The sequence below is a fragment of the Lacerta agilis genome, chromosome 3, assembly GCF_009819535.1.
Source record: "Lacerta agilis isolate rLacAgi1 chromosome 3, rLacAgi1.pri, whole genome shotgun sequence".
Taxonomy (NCBI): domain Eukaryota; kingdom Metazoa; phylum Chordata; class Lepidosauria; order Squamata; family Lacertidae; genus Lacerta; species Lacerta agilis.
In genome coordinates, this window is record NC_046314.1 from 38,606,340 (window position 1) to 38,626,495 (window position 20,156).

Consider the following 20,156-nt stretch of genomic DNA (forward strand, 5'->3'; position numbering starts at 1 on the left):
CCACGGCCCAAAAACGGGGTTCTGAAGCGCGGATCCTCACGAATCCGCACCCTTTTGCACTGCGCCACATCAAACTCACCGGCAAATCACACATCATAGCCAGAGGCACAGCCTGCACCACAAAAAACACGGGTCCACCGCTTCCTGGCGACACCACGGCCCAAAAACGGGGTTCTGAAGCGCGGATCCTCATGAATCCGCACCCTTTTGGCACTGCGCCACATCAAACTCACCGGCAAATCACACATCATAGCCAGAGGCACAGCCTGCACCACAAAAAACACGGGTCCACCGCTTCCTGGCGACACCACGGCCCAAAAACGGGGTTCTGAAGCGCGGATCCTCACGAATCCGCACCCCTTTTGCACTGCGCCACATCAAACTCACCGGCAAGTCACACAACATAGCCAGGGGCACAGCCTGCACCACAAAAAACACGGGTCCACCGCTTCCTGGCGACACCACGGCCCAAAAACGGGGTTCTGAAGAGCGGATCCTCACGAATCCGCACCCTTTTTGCACTGCGCCACATCAAACTCACCGGCAAGTCACACATCATAGCCAGGGGCACAGCCTGCACCACAAAAAACACGGGTCCACCGCTTCCTGGAGACACCACGGCCCAAAAACAGGGTTCTGAAGCGCGGATCCTCACGAATCCGCACCCTTTTGCACTGCGCCACATCAAACTCAACGGCAAGTCACACATCATAGCCAGGGGCACAGCCTGCACCACAAAAAACATGGGTCCACCGCTTCCTGGCCGCACCACGGCCCAAAAACGGGGTTCTGAAGAGCGGATCCTCACGAATCCGCACCCTTTTGCACTGCGCCACATCAAACTCACCGGCAAGTCACACATCATAGCCAGGGGCACAGCCTGCACCACAAAAAACACGGGTCCACCGCTTCCTGGCCGCACCACGGCCCAAAAACGGGGTTCTGAAGCGCGGATCCTCACAAATCCGCACCCTTTTGCACTGCGCCACATCAGACTCACCGGCAAATCACACATCATAGCCAGAGGCACAGCCTGCACCACAAAAACACGGATCCACCGTTTCGTGGTGATACCACGGCCCCAAAACCTGGTTCTGAAGCACGGATCCTCATTGATCCGCACCCTTTTTGTTTTGGGCCACCCAGAAGTCACCGGAAAATCACACATCATAGCCCGGGGCACAACCTGCACCACAAAAATCATGTTGCACCACATTAAACACAAAAATACCCTCTCCTGCACTGTTAATGTGACCACTGGAACGTTTTTATTAGAGCCAAGAGGAGAATGTACGACTATATATTGTACCAAGATATGGTTCGTCTTCAAGAACAGATCAAATTCATGCTGAAGTATTAAAGAAGAAGAGAAATATGAATCTGCTTGTTGTTGTTGTTGTTGTTGTTCAGTCGTTCAGTCGTGTCCGACTCTTCGTGACCCCATGGACCAGGCCACGCCAGGCACGCCTATCCTTCACTGCCTCTCGCAGTTTGGCCCAACTCATGTTAGTCGCTTCGAGAACACTGTCCAACCATCTCGTCCTCTGTCGTCCCCTTCTCCTTGATCTTTCCCAACATCAGGGTCTCTTCCAGGGAGTCTTCTCTTCTCATGAGGTGGCCAAAGTACTGGAGCCTCAACTTCAGGATCTGTCCTTCCAGTGAGCACTCAGGGCTGATTTCTTTAAGAATGGATAGGTTTGATCTTCTTGCAGTCCATGGGACTCTCAAGAGTCTCCTCCAGCACCATAATTCAAAAGCATCAATTCTTCGGCGATCAGCCTTCTTGATGGTCCAGCTCTCACTTCCGTACATTACTACTGGGAAAACCATAGCTTTAGCTATACGGACCTTTGTCGGCAAGGTGATGTCTCTGCTTTTTAAGATGCTGTCTAGGTTTGTCATTGCTTTTCTTCCAAGAAGCAGGCGTCTTCTAATTTCGTGACTGCTGTCACCATCTGCAGTGATCATGGAACCCAAGAAAGTGAAATCTCTCACTGCCTCCATTTCTTCCCCTTCTATTTGCCAGGAGGTGATGGGACCAGTGGCCATGATCTTAGTTTTTTTGATGTTGAGCTTCAGACCATATTTTGCGCTCTCTTCTTTCACCCTCATTAAAAGGTTCTTTAATTCCTCCTCACTTTCTGCCATCAAGGTAGTATCATCAGCATATCTGAGGTTGTTGATATTTTTTCCGGCAATCTTCATTCCGGTTTGGGATTCATCCAGCCCAACCTTTCGCATGATGAATTCTGCATATAAGTTAAATAAGCAGGGAGACAATATACAGCCTTGTCGTACTCCTTTCCCAATTTTGAACCAATCAGTTATTCCATATCCAGTTCTAACTGTAGCTTCTTGTCCCACATAGAGATTTCTCAGGAGACAGATGAGGTGATCCGGCACTCCCATTTCTTTAAGCACTTGCCATAGTTTGCTGTGGTCGACACAGTCAAATGCTTTTGCGTAGTCAATGAAGCAGAAGTAAATGTTTTTCTGGAACTCTCTAGCTTTCTCCATAATCCAGCGCATGTTTGCAATTTGGTCTCTGGTTCCTCTGCCCCTTCAAAATCCATCTTGCACTTCTGGGAGTTCTCGGTCCACGTACTGCTTAAGCCTGGCTTGTAGAATTTTAAAATTTAAGCCTGCCTTGTAGAATTTTAAAATTGTAAAATTCTACAATGAATCTGCTTGCTTACTCTCAACTTATATCCAGATTCAAGAAAGACAGTTCAATCATTGAAAAGACAAAATTTGAGTCCATCATAATAGAGGTCTACCTTTTGGGTAAAATTTATAAACTATTGGACTTCCGGTGAGCGCCATTACCGATCGGCAGGGTTCCTTCCCAGTCTGGGGGGTGCCGACGTTGCCAGGCTTCTGGGGTACCGTTACTGTGATACGGCCCCGTTTAAACTGCAGATTGAGAGTTCTGCAGACTTGGAGATTCGGCTGATGCCCTTTGCGCCTCCTTTGCCCCCCGGTAAGCTCTAATAAGAGCTGCCGAGAGCGGGTGAGGTGGTAGGCGCGGGCGCTTGAATCAACCGCTTGCCTGACATTGTGAAGCAGCGTTGCCGGCGGATTAAGAGCGCCTCATCCTTCCTTAAATTGGATTTGAAAGTTTTGGACTCTGTAAGTAAGGAGCATTCATTATTTGAAAATTTTAGAAGATTTGGATCGGAGGGAGACGTAAAAAGGAAGTCCGTCTCCCCCTGCTTGCGATAGGACTGTTGTAACGGGACTTAATGTACAGCCGAGAACTTTTTGAAGTTTATAAAAAGTTTAAAGTTTGGGAAAAGCAAGCCCCCTGAGGGGTAAAACCCAGTGGGGGGGCAAGAAAGTGGGACTTAAGAGTGTTTTTGAAGGCGAAATTGAAAGAGGAAGCCCCACGCGCCCTCTGGAATACGGAAGCCGGGTCAGTCTGCGGGCAGCCATTGTGATGCAAAGAACTGAGTATACTGTTGGATACATTGTTTCCGACTTGAATTTACTGCTGCTTTGAAACCTGTGGAAGCCCTGGGAGGACTTTGAAGGGTTAGAAGGAGCAGAAAGCCACTTTGAAACACTTTGGATTTGTACAAAAACTTTTGGTAACTCTTTTGACTTTGCCTGAAAGTGAAACAAAATAGAAAATTCTTTCCAGTAGCACCTTAGAGACCAACTGAGTTTGTTCTTGGTATGAGCTTTCGTGTGCATGCACACTTCTTCAGATACCAAGCTCATACCAAGAACAATCTCAGTCGGTCTCTAAGGTGCTACTGGAAAGAATTTTCTATTTTGTTTCGACTATGGCAGACCAGCACGGCTACCCACCTGTAACTGAAAGTGAAACAGTACGACTTCTGTGGTTATCTATTGGGATTACAGACTGAACAGCAAGGGTCCCTCTAGTGGCCATAAAAATAGTGCTTTTGACAGTTTAAAGTGATTTTTGGAGTTCTCAGGGCCTAGGAAACCATCTGCAGCTGGGTGACCTTGAGAATGGATGATGATAAAACAACACCAGCACAGACAGTGAAAAGAAGGGATCAAAGAAAAGGCTCTGTGAAATCTTTTGAGGAGCAAATTTTAGCACAGCTGGCAGTATTGACAGCAAGTGTGAATGCTAACACAGAACAATTGAAGCAAAATTCTCAGGAGGTGCGTCAGAATACACAGACACTTGACAGATTGGGTAAGGAGGTGGGTTCTATGAAAACAGAAATAAAGCAAACTAAGGAACAACTTACAGAAGTGCAAGTACAAGTCAATACTATCAAAAATGTCAAATTAAAGGCAGTGGATCAACAGCAGGAGGAATTGCAGATTCGGATGGCTATGCTGGAGTTGAAGGAGAGACAGACTAATTTGAGGATCAGATCGCTACCAGAACTGGAAAAAGAGGACTTTAAAACTTTTTAAATTGAAGAGCTGGCAGAATTTTGGGATCTGGATGAGGAGGAGCTGAATAAAACGGTGGTGAGAGCATTCAGATTTGGTGGGAAAAGTAAGAAAAGGAAAACTGTAAATGACTGTATGATCGAATTTAGAACCAAGGAAGATAGAGATAAAATATTGGAACTCCATTACGCAACGAATTTGGTGATTGGCAACCAGCAATTTATACTTTTTAAAGACATCCCTCAACTCCTCCTTGACCTGAGGAAGAGATATACTGACGTGACCACAGTTTTGAAGAAAAAAGGAATCTTTTTCCGGTGGGAGTTTCCATAAGGCCTTTCCTTCAAGTATAAAGATTGAAAGATAAGAATAAGATCAGTGGAGGAGAAACAAAAGTTTCTGGATACATATTCAGAGGAATTTGACGCAGGAAAAGAACAAGAAGCACTTCTGGGAAGGTTGGGACTACCGTCATCAAGACCACCAGCTAGACCTGAACAGGACGACGACAAAGAGCTATTGGGAGCAACAGCACCGATACCTGACAAAGAGTAAAAATGGCGCTAAGGTTTTTGACGTGGAATGTAAGAGGTCTTAACTCAAAGGCCAAGAGGAACCAGGTAAATCATATATTGATTAAACAAAATTTGGATGTAATCTGTTTGCAAGAGACTCATGTTGTGAGAATCCACAGAAGAGTATTACAGAACAAAAAGCTGGGACAGGACTTTATTTCATCAGACAAAGTTAAAAAAAGAGTGGTGATATACGCAAAGGAAAAGTACAATCCAAAATTACTTTTCAAGGACAATGAGGGAAGATACGTGGCAATAGAAATAAACATGCAAGGAGAAAAATTCTTAATTCTGGGAATCTACGCACCGAATGATGCTAAAGTGGACTTTTTTAAAAGAATCCATGATACTCTATTGGACTATTTGGATTACAAAATTATCTGCATGGGAGATTTGAATGGTGTGGTCTCCACATTAATGGATCGGTCACAAAGAACCAAGTTTTCGAATGAAGGAAGACTACCAAAATCATTTTTTGAGATGACAGATAACTTGGACTTAATCGACTCATGGAGACTGCACAATCCTCTGGAAAGAGAGGCAACTTTCTTTTCAGAGGCGGTGTTGGCTTGGAGCAGACTCGATTATATATGGATTACAAAGGATTTGGCACCAAGAATCACTAAGGTACAGATAGACCCAAAATTCGGTTCAATTGGAATTAAAATTGACTTTGCAAGGTTCATTCAGATGGAGGATGAATGATTCGCTTCTAAGAAATGATAAAATTATTGAGAAGGCCCAAAGAACCCTAAAAGACTATTTTGAAATCAATTTAAATATGAATTTGGAAAAGAGGGTGATTTGGGACGTGAGCAAAGCCGTAATGAGAGGTTTTCTGATTCAGCAAAATGCGATCAGAAGGAAAGAACAAAATGAAAAGAAAGAAAGAATCTTGGCAAAAATTAAAGAGAAAGAAGAAAAATTGAGGAGTAAACCAAAAGACCAGCAGATACAAAAAGAAATCAAAGCGCTAAAAGTTCAATTTTCAAATTTGATAAATTTGGAAATAGAGTGGAAAATTAAATGGCTGAGACAGAGAACCTTTGAGTTGGCGAATAAATGCGGAAAGTTATTGGCTTGGCAATTGAAGAAGCGTCAGAAACAGAACACTATTACAAGTCTAAATTATGAAGGAAAAAGCATCGAGGATCCTAAGGATATTAGGAAATGTTTTCAAAAATTCTATAAGCAATTATATAAGAAAGAAAACAGGATAGTGATTTGATCCAACAGTTTTTGGAGAAAAATGGAATGCGTAAGATACCAGAGGAAAAGAAAACTATGCTCAATCTCCCCATCACAAAGCAAGAGATAGAAGAAGCAATAAAGGATATGCAGTTGGATAAGGCTCCAGGACCGGATGGACTTACAGCAAAATACTATAAAGTTTTAAAAGATTGGATGATACAACCAATGATGGAGGTTTGCAATGAAATAATACAGGGGAAGAAGGCACCTGAGTCTTGGAAGGAAGCTTATATTACTCTGATACCAAAGCCGGACACAGAAAAAACACAAGTTAAAAATTACCGACCAATCTCCTTATTGAATGTAGACTACAAAATATTTGCAAGTATTTTGGCCAAGGGACTGAGAGGAGTGTTGAAGGAGTACATCCACAATGATCAAGCAGGCTTTTTGCCAGAAAGGCACCTCAATGGAAATATAAAGAATATAGTGGATGTGCTGGAAAGGTTAGAAAAGAGAAGCAATACAAGAGCTATTTTGATGTTTGTAGATGCGGAAAAGGCCTTTGACAACATATCTTGGAACTTTATGAAACAAAACTTTTATAAAATGGAGATGGGAGGTAATTTTTATGAACGGAATAAATGCAATATATCAAGAGCAGAAAGCAAAAATCATTGTTAACAGTGTGGTTTCAGAGGAAATAAGGATTGAGAAGGGAACAAGACAAGGGTGCCCCCTATCCCCATTACTTTTCTTTACGGTCCTGGAAGTCCTTTTAAATATGATCAGGCAGAATGAGAATATTAAAGGAATAAGAGTGGGAGAAAGAGAATACAAAGTGAGAGCGTTTGCCGATGATCTGGTCCTAACCCTACAGGATCCTGAAAATAGTGCAGTGTGTGCACTGGAAACAATTCAACAGTTCGGGCAGGTCGCAGGCTTCAAGTTAAACAAAACCAAGACTAAAGTTTTAACCAAAAATATGAGTAAACAAGAGATTATGAGATTGGAATCACAAACAGGGCTTAGCTTTGTGAAGAAAGTAAAATATCTGGGTGTTAATATGACTGCTAATAACATAAACCTTTATAAAGACAATTATGAGAAAGTCTGGAAAGAGATAAAGAGAGATTTAGAAATATGGACTAGATTGAAATTGTCATTATTAGGAAGGATTTCTGTGATAAAAATGAATATTCTGCCAAAAATGCTATTTTTGTTTCAGTCGTTGCCAATTATTGATAAGATGGAATGTTTTAAAAGATGGCAAAAAGATTTAACGAAATTTATCTGGCAGGGAAAGAAACCCAGGGTTAAATATAAGATTTTAATAGATGCAAAGAACAGAGGGGGATTTTCCCTGCCAGACTTAAGAACTTATTATGAAGCAGCTGCTTTTTGTTGGTTGAAAGAATGGTTTACATTAGATAATGCTGATGTATTAGATTTGGAAGGTCACGACAATGTTTTTGGTTGGCATGCATATTTATGGTATGATAAATGCAAAGTAAATAGTGGATTTAAGAAACATATAATTAGAAATTCTCTGTTTAAAATTTGGATGAAATATAAGGTTTTCTTAGAAAGCAAAACACCCAGATGGTTATCACCCTTAGAAGCTAAAGCACATAAAAGAGCAAATTTGGACCGACAATGGCAGAAATATAAAGACATTTTGATACAAGAAGGTCAGAATTTTAAATTAAAAACTTATGAACAATTGAAAGAACAAGTCACAAATTGGTTACAATATCATCAGATCAATGAAACATTTAAAGCAGATAAGAAAGTTGGTTTTCAGATAGAAAAATCCAAGTTGGAGACGGAATTAATAGAGCCGAAAAGGAAAAATCTTTCCAGAATGTATAATCTGTTATTGGGGTGGCATACACAAGATGAGTTGGTAAAATTGGCAATGATTGAATGGGCAAAAGACCTGGGGCACAACATCATGATGGAAGATTGGGAGAGGTTGTGGAGTCAAAATATCAAATTCACAGTGTGCAGTTTATTAAGAGAGAACTTTATGAAGATGATTTACAGGTGGTATCTGACACCTGTTAAATTGGCAAAAATTTACCGTGGTTTAAGTAACAAGTGTTGGAGATGTAAGCAATCAGAAGGAACTTTTTTTCATATGTGGTGGTTGTGCCCTAAGGTGAAAGACTTTTGGGAAAAGGTATATAATGAACTGAAAAAAATTCTTAAATATACCTTTAAGAAAAAACCAGAGGCCTTTTTATTAGGCATTTTAGGTAAAGACATTTTGAAATGCGATAGAAATTTAGTTTTGTATGCCACAACAGCAGCGAGAGTATTAATAGCCAAGAACTGGAAGTTGGAGGAATTGCCTACTATTGAACAATGGCAGATGAAGATGTTGGAGTACATGGAGCCTGTAGAAATGACCGGGAGAATCCGTAACCAGAGAGACGACGTGGTGGAGAAGGAATGGGGAAAATTTAAAATGTATCTAAAAAAGTATTGTAAGATTCAAAATTAGATTTTTGTTTGAAGGAAAAGGATAGGCTGTCAAATATATAATGTGAATTAACAATACGAATTTTAGGAGAGTATAGAGTATAGAAATAGATCTGGAAATTGTTTTGCATTTACTAGTGTGTATAGAATATGTGATAAATTTAAATTGGGAAGTTACGTGAAATATTTTTTAAGGGACGCAAATAAGGGGAAACAGGAGGAAGTCCATGTAAAGATGTGAGGAAAGTGGAGCTTTTTTAATACGAAAGTTTGTTTTTTGTTTTTATTTTTTGATAGATGTTTTGTATTGTAGTTTTAGTTTGTTTGTGTATTTTTTTGTATCTATTTTGTTGTTGTTTGTGGCGACGTCACGGCGCATGCGCTATGGAGCACAGTCTGCTCTTTGGCCGCCACACGCTTTTCTTCTCCCTTCCTAAAAAACGAAAAAAGAAAGGGAAGCAGCCGCTTGTGCTGCTTTCCTTTCCTTTTTCTTCTTCTTCAGGATTTTCTTGGCGCTGGCCCATTGCTGAGTGCGACGCACAGCGCATGCGTGCCGCGCCATAGTGGCGCTGGTGGGCGGGTCCCAGGCAGGCCGCGGGGTGGAGCGGCCCCGCTCCGCGGCTTGCTTGCAAAAAAAGAAAACAATGCCCAACCTGAAAAATACGGAGCAGATGATTCAGCAGGGGAAACACAGCCCAGAATAAGTAAGGAGGTAGTACAGGAATACTTGGCTAGTTTAGATGTATTCAAGTCTCCAGGGCCAGATGAACTACATCCAAGAGTATTAATAGAACTGGCAGAGGTGATTTCAGAACCACTGGCAGTAATCTTTGAGAATTCCTGGAGAACAGGCGAAGTCCCAGCAGACTGGAGGAGGGCAAATGTTGTCCAGATTTTCAGAAAGGGGGAAAGAGAGGACCCAAAAAATGACTGCCCAGTCAGCCTGACATCAATACCAGGAAAGATTCTAGAGCAGATCATTAAGCAAATGGTCTGTGAGCACCTAGAAAGGAACGCTGTGAACACTAAAAGTCAGCATGGGTTTCTGAAAAATAAGTCATGTCAGACTCACCTGATCTCATTTTTTTGACAGAATTACAAGCCTGGTAGATGAAGGGAACACTGAGGATGTAGCCTATCTTGATTTCAGCAAGGTCTTTGACAAGGTGCCCCATGATATTCTTATAAAGAAGCTGGTAAAATGTGGGCTAGACAATGCTACCATTCAGTGGATTTGTAACTGGCTGGCTGACCGAACCCAAAGGGTGCTCATTAATGGCTCCTCTTCATCCTGGAGAGAAGTGACTAGTGGGGTGCCACAGGGTTCTGTCTTGGGCCCAGTCTATTCAACATCTTTATCAATGACTTGGATGATGGGCTTGAGGGCATCCTGATCAAGTTTGCAGATGACACCAAATTGGGAGGGGTGGCTAATACCCCAGAGGACAGGATCACACATCAAAATGACCTTAACAGATTAGAGAACTGGGCCAAAGCAAACAAGATGAATTTCAACAGGGAAAAATGTAAAGTACTACACTTGGGGGGGGGAAATTATAGGTACAAATACAGGATGGGTGACACCTGGCTTGAGAGCAGTACATGTGAAAAGGATCTAGGAGTCTTGGTAGACCATAAACTTGACATGAGTCAACCGTGTGATGCAGAAGCCAAAAAAGCCAATGCAATTCTGGGCTGCATCAATAGGAGTATAGCATCTAGATCAAGGGAAGTAATAGTACCATTGTATTCTGCTCTGGTCAGACCTCACCTGGAGTACTGTGTCCAGTTCTGGGCACCACAGGTCAAGAAGGATACTGACAAGCTGGAACGTGTTCAGAGGAGGGCAACCAAAATGGTCAAAGGCTTGGAAACGATGCCTTATGAGGAACGGCTTAGGGAGCTGGCCTAGAGAAGATTAGGTTAAGGGGTGATGTGATAGCCATGTTCAAATATATAAAAGGATGTCACATAGAGGAGGGAGAAAGGCTGTTTTCTGCTGCTCCAGAGAAGCGGACACGGGGCAATGGATTCAAAGTGCAAGAAAGAAGATTCCACCTAAACATTAGGAAGAACTTCCTGACAGTAAGAGCTGTTCGACAGTGGAATTCGCTGCCAAGGAGTGTGGTGGAGTCTCCTTCTTTGGAGGTCTTTAAGCAGAGGCTTGACAGCCATCTGTCAGGAATGCTTTGATGGTGTATCCTGCTTGGCAGGGAGTTGGACTGGATGGCCCTTGTCGTCTCTTCCAACCAGGGGCGTAGAGACGGGCGGCGGGGGGCGGTCTGCCCCAGATTCCAGGGGAGGGCAGGGGTGACACTTGGGCCAGCCCCGCCCCGCCCCGCCGGTGGCCCAGAGAAAGCCGCAGAGTGAAGCCACTCTGCCCTGCGGCCCATCCGGGGTCCACCCGTCACTGCCGCTATGGGGCTGCCCTGCGAGATCGGCGGCTTGTGGGGCTCCCCCACCCGTGCTGCTACAGCACGGACGGGGGAGCTCCAGGAGCCAGCACTCGCTTAGCGGGTCGCCCCTGGAGCAGCAGCGCCGGCTGAGATGGACTGCGCATGCCCGGATTTTTAAAGCAGCATAGACAGGGAAGCCCCAGGAGCCAGCGTTCGCTCGGCGGGTCCTGACGCATGCATCATGATGTCATGACGTCATGGCGTCATGATGTCCCGCCCCCAGGGGGTGCCTCCACGGCAATGCCGCCCCTGGATGCTACGCCTCTGCTTCCAACTCTGATTCTATGATTCTATGAATGTCAGCTTGCTGAGTTATTTTGTACCATTGTGATTCAATGTTATATTTGTGCTCAACAAGGGAAACCCACACGACCTGAAGGTGCTGCTGTGCAATGCTAGGACAATGATTCATAAGACCACTGCCATCCCTGACTTGATTGTGGATGGAGGACTTCACCTGGCATGTATAACAGAGATTTGGTTGGATGAAGCAGATGGGCCTGTCTTAGCATCTGGTTGTCCACCAGGTTTCTGTTATGCACAGCAACCCAGGTCATGTGGGTGGGGAGGGGGGGTTGCAGTGATTTTTAGGAAGTCACTAGCTTGCATCAGGTGTCCTACCTGAAATACTCAGTTCTCTGAGTGCATGTTCTGGAAGTTGGGCAATAGGGGCAGTACAGGATTCCTTTTGGTGTACCGACCTCCCCGCTGCACCAAGGATTCCCTGCCCGAGCTGCTTCAGGTCAGGTCGTGGCGGATGTTCTCCTGGAGACACCTAGTTTGGTGGTCCTAGGGGATTTTAACATCCATGCCGACACGACCTTACAAGGGGCTGCTCGGGACTTCGTGGAAAGCATGGCCTCCATGGAGCTGTCCCTGAATAAGTTTGGCCCAACTCATAGTCATGGACATGCCTTAGATCTGGTGCTCACCTCTATGGATGCTGGTGATCTGACATTAAGTAAAAGCAAAACAAAAGAAGTGCCATGGTCGGATCACTTCCTGGTGCAAGTGGACTTCTCCGCAACCCTTCCCCTCTGCAGGGAGGTGGGACCGATTTGGATGGTCCGCCCCTGTCACTTAATGGGTCCAAATGGTTTCCAGAGAGTGGTAGGGGATGCTTTATCCCATGTTGAGGGCTTTTCATCTGATTTCCTGGTGGCTCGCTGGAATGCGGAGTTAACCAGGGCTATCAACTGTCTGGTTCTGAGGCGCCCTCTCCGATTGCATGGAGCCCAGACAGCCCCATGGTGTTCTCCAGAGCTGAGGGTGAGGAAACGGTCGCTGAGACAGCTAGAGCGCCGGTGGCAGAAAACTCATTCTGAATTGGACCGGACACTGGTTAGAGCTCAACGTCAAGCCTACCAAGTGGCGATAGCGACGGTGAAGAAGACTTTCATGCCTCCATGAAGTTTTAAATTTATTTTTCTGTCGAAAGAGTGTGTTGGTAATAACAAGGTTGTGCGCTGCACATATCATCAAAAGTAAAATTCCGTTCTGGTTGCTGTTGCCAACTCCTTCTTTCCCAATAGTCCCAGGCCACAGATCGAAATCTCGCCCAACTCTTGCATTAAAATCACCCAGGAGGATAATTTTATCTTCCTTAGGTGTCTCTGATAGGATGGTATCCAGCTGACAGTAAAAAATTTATTTCACGTCTTCATCAGCATCCAGTGTTGGTGCATGAGCGCTTATAATAGTAGCCTGTTGGTTTTTGGTGAGCTTTATTTGAAGGGTTGAGAGTCGCTCATTAATACCGGTAGGGACTTCTGACAGGAGCTTCACAAGGTCGTTTTTGATAGCGAAGCCTATCCCATGTATTCAATGTTCTTGTTCAGATAGACCTTTCCAGAAGAATGTGTAGCCTCCTTTTTCTTCCTTCAGCTGTTTCTTGCCTGCTCTTCGAATCTCTTGAAGCGCTGCAATATTGATGTTAAAACGCTGCAGCTCTCTTGCAATGATGGCAGTTCTGTATTCAGGACGCTCGTTATCTGTATTATCTGACAAAGTCCGTATGTTCCATGTTCCAAAGTTGGATTGTCTTTTACGACCACTGGGTGGTGACCTCACTGGGTGCAGTAATCCAGACAGGGAAAAGGGGAAGCAGACTATGTTTAGGCCACCTTTCCTAGCCCCTCCCCCTTTTCGGGGTGAGCAGAGTGGATCCTAAAAGGGCTGCTCAGTCATGGATACAGCTGCAGAGCTGCTCAACTGCCTCGTTCCTTGAGTCAGAACAACTGAATCTGTATCTACCGCCCATGTGCCAGTTCATGACTAGGGGCTTCCAGATTTAATGATCCTGCCCCCGTTACCATTTGCCAATCACCATGGGACTTTTGGGGTTTGGGTTGGGTTTTTGGAAGATGCCTGTGCGTGAATTTGTTTTAGGTGTGTAGATCAGTGCACAATGACCAACGCAGTGTCTTTGCAGTAGGGCTCTGTTCCAATGGCATGAGTAGTCATGACAAACTGGTAGATCTTATCTGCTGCAGCCTTCATCTGCCTTCACAGCCGTTGTAACATACCGCTTGTTTACATCCGCCTATTCTGCCAATGAGGACTTCTTGGATCATTCTTTGTCTAGCTCCTTCCCTTTGACCTTACCGCCTTGGGAGGCCCTGCTTCGCTCACAAGGGCCATAGGAATGTGCAAGCCCACTCACCACTGTAAGGTGACGACCCAGCGAGTGAGATAACTGAGATACATTGCGCTGAGCCCTGGTCTCATTAGACAAAGCGTTCCACCAAAAAGGCTCTGGCTCTGGTTGGGACAGCTGGATATGTTTTGGGCCAGGAACCACCAGTAGGTTGCTGTTAGATAAGCATCACCCTCTTTGGGGGATGTATTGGAAGATAATTCCCACAGATAAGAAAGGTGACAGACTGTTTAGGCTTTAAAGGTTAGCACCAAAACCTTGAACCTGATTTGATACTCCACCTGGAGCCAATCCAGCTGATGAACCACCAACTGAATGTGGGCTCTCCACAAAGTCCGAGTAAGAACTCATGCACCTGCATTTTAGACCATTTGGAGTTTCTAGAGTAGTCTCAAGAGTAGCCCTGCGTATCTATCTATCTATCTGTCTCTCTGTCTATCATCTGTCTATCTATCTATCTATCTATCTATCTATCACATTTATACTCCGCCCACCCCAGCTCAGGCGTAGAGCAAGTTAAAGTAGTCTAGACTGCAGGTGACTGCTTCATGGATCACCATGGCTAGGTTGGAAAGAGACAGGTACAGTACCAATTGCCTAACCTGTAAAGATTTTAAAATGCCAGTTTGGCTACATTTGTGACCAGTGCCTCCATAGAGACAAAAGCATCCAGGATCACACCCAGACTCCTGATGGCGGGTACAGGTGACTATTGTGCATCATCAAGAGCTGGGAGCTGGCAAACCGAACCAAAATCATTCCGGCCAAGCCATTGGACCCCCATCTTTAATGGACTGAGATTCAGCCGACTCCATTTCCTGCACCCCAGCACACAGACCTAAATATTGGCCATTATATCCAGGGCAGCATCTGGCCAGGACCACGAAGCAGTAGATCCATGCTTTTTGTGGTCAGATCTGTGGTTATGTACAATATATTTGAATTAAGGGTGAATTTGGGGTCCCAGAATGCAAAAACCATGAGGATTCGCGCTTGAAAACAACATTTTTGGTCCACGGTGTCGCCAGGATGTTGTGGATCCGTGTTTTCTGTGGTGCAGGCTGTGCCCCTGGATATGATATGTGATGTGACAATGAGTTAGGGGTGGCCCAATACAAAAAGGGTGCGGATCCATGAGGACCCGCGCTTCAGAACCCGGTTTTTGGGCCGTGGTGTCGCCAGGAAGCGGTGGATCCGTGTTTTTTGTGGTGCAGGCTGTGCTCCTGGCTATGATGTGTGATTTGCTGGTGAGTTTGATGTGGCGCAGTGCAAAAAGGGTGCGGATTCGTGAGGATCCGCGCTTCAGAACCCCGTTTTTGGGCCGTGGTGTCGCCAGGAAGCGGTGGACCCGTGTTTTTTGTGGTGCAGGCTGTGCCCCTGGCTTTGATGTGTGATTTGCCGGTGAGTTTGATGTGGCGCAGTGCAAAAAGGGTGCGGATTCGTGAGGATCCGCGCTTCAGAACCCCGTTTTTGGGCCGTGGTGTCGCCAGGAAGCGGTGGACCCGTGTTTTTTTGTGGTGCAGGCTGTGCCCCTGGCTTTGATGTGTGATTTGCCGGTGAGTTTGATATGGCGCAGTGCAAAAAGGGTGCGGATCCATGAGGATCCGTGCTTCAGAACCACGTTTTTGGGCCCTAGTGTTGCCAGGAAGCGGTGAATCCATGATGTTTGTGGTGCAGGCTGTGCCCCTGGCTATGATGTGTGATTTGCCGGTGAGTTTGATGTGGCGCAGTGCAGAAAGGGTGCGGAACCATGAGGATCCGTGCTTCAGAACCACGTTTTTGGGCCCTAGTGTTGCCAGGAAGTGGTGAATCCATGATGTTTGTGGTGCAGGCTGTGCCCCTGGCTATGATGTGTGATTTGCCGGTGAGCTTGATGTGGCGCAGTGCAAAAAGGGTGCGGATCCATGAGGATCCGCGCTTCAGAACCCCGTTTTTGGGCCGTGGTGTCGCCAGGAAGCGGTGGACCCGTGTTTTTTGTGGTGCAGGCTGTGCCCCTGGCTTTGATGTGTGATTTGCCGGTGAGTTTGATGTGGCGCAGTGCAAAAAGGGTGCGGATTCGTGAGGATCCGCGCTTCAGAACCCCGTTTTTGGGCCGTGGTGTCGCCAGGAAGCGGTGGACCCGTGTTTTTTGTGGTGCAGGCTGTGCCCCTGGCTTTGATGTGTGATTTGCCGGTGAGTTTGATGTGGCGCAGTGCAAAAAGGGTGCGGATCCATGAGGATCCGTGCTTCAGAACCACGTTTTTGGGCCCTAGTGTTGCCAGGAAGCGGTGAATCCATGATGTTTGTGGTGCAGGCTGTGCCCCTGGGTATGATGTGTGATTTGCCGTTGAGTTTGATGTGGCGCAGTGCAAAAAGGGTGCGGATCCGTGAGGATCCGCGCTTCAGAACCCCGTTTTTGGGCCGTGGTGTCGCCAGGAAGCGGTGGACCCGTGTTTTTTGTGGTGCAGGCTGTGCCCCTGGCTTTGATGTGTGATTTGCCGGTGAGTTTGATGTGGCGCAGTGCAAAAAGGGTGCGGATCCATGAGGATCCGTGCTTCAGAACCACGTTTTTGGGCCCTAGTGTTGCCAGGAAGTGGTGAATCCATGATGTTTGTGGTGCAGGCTGTGCCCCTGGCTATGATGTGTGATTTGCCGGTGAGTTTGATGTGGCGCAGTGCAAAAAGGGTGCGGATCCATGAGGATCCGTGCTTCAGAACCCCGTTTTTGGGCCGTGGTGTCGCCAGGAAGTGGTGGATCCATGATGTTTGTGGTGCAGGCTGTGCCCCTGGCTATGATGTGTGATTTGCCGGTGAGTTTGATGTGGCGCAGTGCAAAAAGGGTGCGGATCCATGAGGATCCGTGCTTCAGAACCACGTTTTTGGGCCCTAGTGTTGCCAGGAAGCGGTGAATCCATGATGTTTGTGGTGCAGGCTGTGCCCCTGGCTTTGATGTGTGATTTGCCGGTGAGTTTGATGTGGCGCAGTGCAAAAAGGGTGCGGATTCGTGAGGATCCGTGCTTCAGAACCCCGTTTTTGGGCCGTGGTGTCGCCAGGAAGTGGTGGATCCATGATGTTTGTGGTGCAGGCTGTGCCCCTGGCTATAATGTGTGATTTGCCGGTGAGTTTGATGTGGCGCAGTGCAAAAAGGGTGCGGATCCATGAGGATCCGTGCTTCAGAACCACGTTTTTGGGCCCTAGTGTTGCCAGGAAGCGGTGAATCCATGATGTTTGTGGTGCAGGCTGTGCCCCTGGCTTTGATGTGTGATTTGCCGGTGAGTTTGATGTGGCGCAGTGCAAAAAGGGTGCGGATTCGTGAGGATCCGCGCTTCAGAACCCCGTTTTTGGGCCGTGGTGTCGCCAGGAAGCGGTGGACCCGTGTTTTTTGTGGTGCAGGCTATGCCCCTGGCTATGATGTGTGATTTGCCGGTGAGTTTGATGTGGCCCAGTGCAAAAAGGGTGAGGATCCGTGAGGATCCGCGCTTCAGAACCATGTTTTTGCGCCATTGCGGCCTCATGGAATAGTGGAAACGTGATTTTTTTGGTGCTGCCTATAGATTAATATTTGGTCTAGAGTATCATGGTGGTTTTGTTTTGTTTCAATATAAAAATCATATGAATTCATGTGGATCCATGCCTCGGATCTATGTTTTTTGTGGTGCAGAACCCCGTTTTTGGGCCGTGGTGTCGCCAGGAAGCGGTGGACCCGTGTTTTTTGTGGTGCAGGCTGTGCCCCTTGCTATGATGTCTGATTTGCCGGTGAATTTGGTGTGGCCCAGTGCAAAAAGGGTGAGGATCCGTGAGGATCCACGCTTCAGAACCACGTTTTTGATCCACGGTGTTGCCAGGATGCCGTGGATCCGTGTTTTTTGTGGTGCAGCCTGTGCCCCTGGACATTATGTGTGATTTGACGGTGAGTTAGGGGTGGCCCAATGCAAAAAGGGTGCGGATCCGTGAGGATCCGTGCTTCAAAACCAAGTTTTTGCGCCATATTGTCGTGAGGAAGCCATGGATCCCAGATTTTTGTGGTGGAGGCTGTGCCCCTGGACATGATATGTGATTTGACGGTGAGTTTGGGGTGTCCCAATGCAGAAATCATGAGGATCCATGAGGATCCGTGTTTTTTAAACAAGTTTTTGCACCATTGTGGCCCCACAAAACAGTGGATGCATGATTTTTTTGATGCTACATATAGACTGAGATGTGGTCTACAGTATCATGGTGGTTTTTTTTCATTTGAATGAAAAAATCATATGAATTCATGAGGATCCGTCTAGATCCGCCTTTTACCCTGGACCGTGCAAAACTTTTATGGGACTTACTCCCAGGTATGTGTGTGTATAGGATTGCAGCCTAAGCGTCCTTAGTGGATAGCAGAGCTTTAAATTCACAAACGGTGTATTATTAGCGATGGCTATTTGCGAGATGGGGGATTCGCGGCCCTCCAGGTGTTGTATAACTGCAGCTCCCGTCATATCCCTAACCATCGGGCTGGTGGGAGTTGGGCTCGTCAGCGTCTGGAGAAACATCCTGATGCAGAGCCTCCAGGTTTGGAAGCAGAAGTCAAGGACAAACGTTTTTATTCTTCCATGGCGAGCTTCGGAAGTCGGGACCCAGACTCGCTTCTGTTGGAGACAGATACATTTAATTGCACCCTGGCCTGAGACATTCCTCATGTAACTAATGCACGCAGGGCGCGCGCGAACCCAGAAGGGCCACTTCCTATTCCCCTCACTTGGATTCCAGAACAGTGCAAGAATTGCCTTGTGCGCGTATACAGGGCCCATATATCTCTGCTGGTGGCATGATTTCATTGTATACCCCCCCCCCCCCGGTTTTAATGTCTCACTGCGGGGTTGTCTTGTTTGGCATGGGCGTAGTCAGGATTTTAGTGGGGGCAGGCTTTACGGGGGTGAGGCAGAACAGTTATATGCGAGAGAATTAGTAAAGTTTATTTATTGATTGATTTTTTTAGGGCGGGAGGGACGCAGCCGCGCAGCTGCACCCCGCTGGCTATGCCCATACTGTATTGTTTGGGTTGTTGTAAGTTGCTTTGGGGTTGCCCTGGGCAAGAGAAAGCGGCTGACAAATTTAATAAAGAAAGACCAGTTTCCTCGAAGAAAGACGCGGCCGAGGGGGTGCTTTACTGCCCGCTTGGCCGCGGCCTGGAAACTAAGATGCACGCGCACCGCGGGGGGCGAACTCTCCGCCGCGCGGAAGCCGAGGCGAGGGCGCCGGGAGGAGATGGGAATGGGATTCCAGCGGCGGAACGTTCTGGAGAGCCGGCAGGTGGCGCTGTTGCGCAAGTAGAAGCGAGCCGGAGGGAGGGCGGAAGGAAGGCGGCTGCGCTGCATGCTGGGAGCTGTCAGTGCCCTCTCCGGTGTGTTTAGGCGGCGGGGGCTCTTCCGGCTTGGGACGCCAAGGTAACCCTTTCCCCCTGCGACGCGCCCTCCCCCAAACCTTTCCTGCTTCCCGCTTTTTCGGTGCCTGGTTGTGAGGGGGGGGGATATACAAGCGTTAAGGTTTGGGGGAGACATCCCTTGTTGGAGGGTCTCCTCCCCGGTGGGGAGATTCAGAAGTATAGGGTGGTGGAGAGGGGTGCGTGGAGATGCCTCCTGATCTTTATGTATCCAAATACGCTTATGGGTCACTTTCTCCTGTCTGCCACTAATGTTTCCTTTATCTCCCGTTCCATTATGACAGCCCCCCCTCCATTGGGGGGCTGAAAATAAATGGAGCAGGGCCCATCAGAAAGAGGAATAATAATAATAATAATAATAATAATAATAATAATAATAATAATAATAATAATATTTTGTGCCACTCTTGTTCCCATCCCATCTTCATCAGATACAGTCACAAGGTGCACTAAATGTATACAGGTACTAGTTCACCTTTAGGTTCCTCATTGCCAATGTTTTAGCCACCCTGGTTGTGTGAAGATAAGGGGATTTCTCTTCCCTGCCATCCTTTCAGTCTCCTTATATTTTGTTATGGGGGGAGGGAGTGAGAATTCATCATCTGCCTGCTGCGCACACACCACACCTTTGTACTCTGAGCTCATTGATTTTAAGTAACAGCCACCTGTAGCTCTCTGCCCAGCCCCTTTAGAGTCCTGAAGTCATGCTTTTGATACTCTTTAAAAAAATTCTGTTAAAGGATAAACTAATCCACTCTTCAGAATCATGCATCTCCAACCCCAGTTACTGTGAACAATGAACAGGAGTTAATGGTTATTTGATTTAGCTACTAGAGTATGATGTGACCTACTAATAGTTGGCATTTTGCATTCTCTACTTTCATTCACTCGTTCAAGCTGCACACTCATAAAGGAGCAGGCTCCAATATAGTCAGACTTATTTCCGAGTAAACAAGCATAGGATTGTACTCACCCTTTTCTTCATGTCCCTTCTTCAAATTCAGTCTGCACAGTTAAGTGTGG

The 20,156-nt window shown here is 46.5% G+C and overlaps 1 protein-coding gene across 3 annotated transcripts in view; it reads left to right on the plus strand.

Annotated features, from left to right (window-relative positions):
• Nucleotides 1-20,156, plus strand: part of DOP1A (DOP1 leucine zipper like protein A) — a 78,501-nt gene that overhangs the window by 5,549 nt on the left and 52,796 nt on the right. For 2 of the 3 annotated variants that reach the window (XM_033143301.1, XM_033143303.1), the window contains exon 1: nucleotides 19,021-19,137. The exons of the other annotated variant lie outside the window; for it this stretch is intronic. The gene's annotated coding sequence lies outside the window, so the exon portion shown is untranslated. Of the gene's footprint in view, nucleotides 1-19,020; nucleotides 19,138-20,156 lie in introns of those variants that run through there. 3 annotated transcript variants of the gene reach the window in all.